At 38.4% G+C, this 3,313-nt stretch overlaps 1 long non-coding RNA gene across 1 annotated transcript; it reads left to right on the top strand.

Annotated features, from left to right (window-relative positions):
* The first annotated feature begins 1,494 nt into the window (after positions 1-1,494).
* Positions 1,495-2,858, top strand: LOC113308698. Its single transcript, XR_003339990.1, has 2 exons — positions 1,495-2,324; positions 2,418-2,858. It is a non-coding gene; the product is annotated as an uncharacterized LOC113308698 (long non-coding RNA).
* Positions 2,859-3,313: the final 455 nt, after the last annotated feature.

The raw sequence follows: 3,313 nt of genomic DNA, 5'->3' as shown, positions 1-3,313 counted from the left end.
CCAGCTTGGACGGACAACCTAAGACAAGATTTAGGAAACCCGTGAGGCATCATCACGATCACCGTCCACCACTCTTCCACATGGGGTGATCGGCCAAATCAGGGCTTGCCTGTATATCCTCCAAACGATCACTCGAAGATGGCTGGACGTGATGCTATTTTAAGACGCTTAAATTCGTGACTTACTTCGTTAAGCCTTAAAACAGCGATGCTTCATACATGCTGAATATATTCGATGCGTTACCTTCATAGAATACACACGATATTTCATAAATATAGACTTCCTAAATAACTTAGTTATTTAATCTAACATCACATGCTACTTTCTGTGGGTCCCACATCCACACATTCGAGACATCAAGCATGTCACAAACTGGGGGATACATACTGGGGTATTGGTCTGGCGGTTTACAGCGTGCAGCATGCAACGCACCATCACAAGAACGTGTCAGGAAGACATGGACGGTTAGTGATGATGGAGAAGTGGGCAAGACTGGTCGTGTGACACTAACACACAACTCCGTTACTCCATCACTCCACTTCCTCCACTTCCCATGAGAGACGTGGGTTAGGCTCAATGACTTGTATAATAGGTTCTCCTCCCTATTTCCAAAAAACAGACAAGACAGAAATCAAGTGTTGATACAACGTATTCCAACACCAGAACTGATAGCTTACATTCTACAAGCCAGCTCAGCTTTCTGATACAAGTCATATACAGCCAACACCTTCACAATCTCAACACCTTCGCTTTCCTCCCTAAGATCAACCCCATATCCTTCACTTTGTGACCGAAGCAAGTATATGGAACGACCATTTCTTGGTTTAGGCCAGAATTATACAGATTGATTTCTCGAATCAAAAGCACTCCCGTGCAGTGCATTTGTTTAGGGTTTAGATTCATTTCTCATCCACACACCCCAAATTACCAAAACCAGCAAAAATATTTTTCACCCATAAACAATTATATAATTAATACAGATGTTGATTGTTGGATCAACATGAATTTATTAGTGTTTGAACTTGCTCAGAATGATGATTTGTGGAGCGTTTGTTCAAAACCCTAATTTTTGATCAATTGTTCGTCAATTGATGAATTGCTGAAAATATGTCATGAGTGAGGGAGGGACCGACCATGTAAGGACCCTCAAGCTCGTCAACGCTATTAGACCGGTCAAGTAACGATCAAGAGATGACTAAGCCGCTAATAACTCGATTAGTTTAACACGGACGTTAATTAATAGGAATTAATCTAACAAGAATCTAGATACGAAACTAGTATCATTAGATAGATCTCGAAAAGTTACGTGGTATGGACTACTCGAACGTGTCATTCGGATTCCGGGCGAAGAAGATATCATCAGATTGCTTTGGAGGGAAAATTCGTCTCTTTCTGTTTGAACCGACCTGGCTTCCCTTATCCAATATTCTGGGCGTTTCGGTATTTTTGCCTTGGTCTTATCCCCTAGCCGAACCGAAGAGAAATCATTTTCTCGTTCTTTTCTTCTTTCTTCTTCTTCTCAGTTCTTTCTCTTTCTCTTGTTCTTCTTCTTCTGCGTGCGATTGAGAGATTAAAAGGAAGCTTTGTGATCGATAGGAGGTGGAGAAGATCATGGAATATTTGATAGTGATGGTTCGTTGTTTGTTGTTGGTTCAGACTCGAAGGAAGATTTGAATTAGAGGTTAGGGTTTATACGAAAAGCTTAGAGATGAATTAAGAGATGGAGTTAGTGTTTTAGGAGAAGGAATTGAGATGGGTTTATGTTTAATTGAATGATATGAAGTTGTTTGAGGATTGAATCAGCGAGTCAGGGTTTCTGTTTAGGAGCTGACGAAGGTTTGATTTGAGGATGTTATTGAGTAATTGCTGATGGGTTTTATGTTAATTGAATCATAAAAAAGAATCAGTAGTCAAATTACTATTTTAGTGAAGATTTGAGAGAAATTAGGGTTTTCTTGAGGAGGTTGGATAGAGATGGAACATGGATAGACTAGTATTGAATGAATCTGAATCAGATGGGGGTTGAGCATCTATGAAGTATTACGGTTTGGGTTCAAGTTGAGGATGAACTTGGTGACAAAGATGTAATAGTGAATTGAGGTTTGTTCTGGTTCGCAGGGAGTTGTGATGAATTTGGTGGATGGGTGTATCTGAATAAGAATTGAGGTAATTGTTTTCCCTGAATTGATTTGGTAAAGTCTTCCACTTTCCTTGATCATTTGTTTGTGATTATTAATTGAATTGTGTTTGCGAGATGAGTATGGAATGAAGCTCTGGTCATGGTGTAGATGTGTGTTGAATTACAGGGAACTGGTTTTGCAATGGTAATGTCACAATTGTTATAATTAAAGGAAGTTGGACTGTGTGGTTTGTTATAGATGTAATTGTAGATTGTTGAGCTTGAATTACAATTGCAGGTTTGTGGAATTTATGGAGATAGAGGTGGAGTATAGATTGTAAGAAAGATAATGGTGGTGGTGGTTTTATAAGTTATAGAGATAATGGAAGTGGTAGTAATATTGTTGGTGATAAAAGAATTGGAGTTGGAACTGTAATTTGAAGTGCTGATGTAAACTAAAATCCAGTGAATTGAATGGCTGGTTTAACTGAAGCAAGGAGCATTGAGTGTATGTGATGGTTTTAGTGGAAGCTTGCTGTTGCAGGTAAGCTAATCTATCATTTGTAAATGAGCTATGAAGTTTGATTTAAGAAAGTGTAGTGTTGGGAATTTTAGATGTTGATTGTTTTTACTGTATTGTTATTGATATTGTGGTTGTTTAGAATAAGTGTTGAATGAAGTCTGTAATAGAGTTTTTGGCCTATGCAAAGGCTTTGGCCTGGAACTTTTCTGTTCAGTCAGTTTAACTGACTTAGATTCTTTTCTGTCTGACTCAGTTTATCTGATTGAGTTGAATCAGTTTGACTCAGTTGACCGATTCCTTAATTGGCTCAGAACATTGACCTGCTGACTGGACTTTGACATTGACCTAGACCTTGACTGTTAGTTGACATATGACCGTCAGTTTGACCGTCAGTGACCGTTAGTTGACTCTGGTGGACTAGACCTTAGATTAATGGGCTGGTTTGGTGGACTTGGGATTAGGTTTAGTTTTCCTATTTTGGTGTACTGGACATTATGGTCTGATTTAGACTTTGGTTCCTTCTACAAAGTTGTAGATATTCATAAGACTTAGCTAATGGATTATAGAATCAAACTAATTAAATTAATAAACGTTTTGTGCTAAAGATAGATAAATAAAAGGTGTAGAACCATAAATGAGTTTAGAACCATTAGATAGACTTGTTTGATTCT

Source organism: Papaver somniferum, chromosome 1 (assembly GCF_003573695.1).
Source record: "Papaver somniferum cultivar HN1 chromosome 1, ASM357369v1, whole genome shotgun sequence".
NCBI classification, from domain to species: Eukaryota; Viridiplantae; Streptophyta; class Magnoliopsida; order Ranunculales; family Papaveraceae; genus Papaver; species Papaver somniferum.
This window is presented reverse-complemented; position numbering and strand designations above follow the sequence as displayed.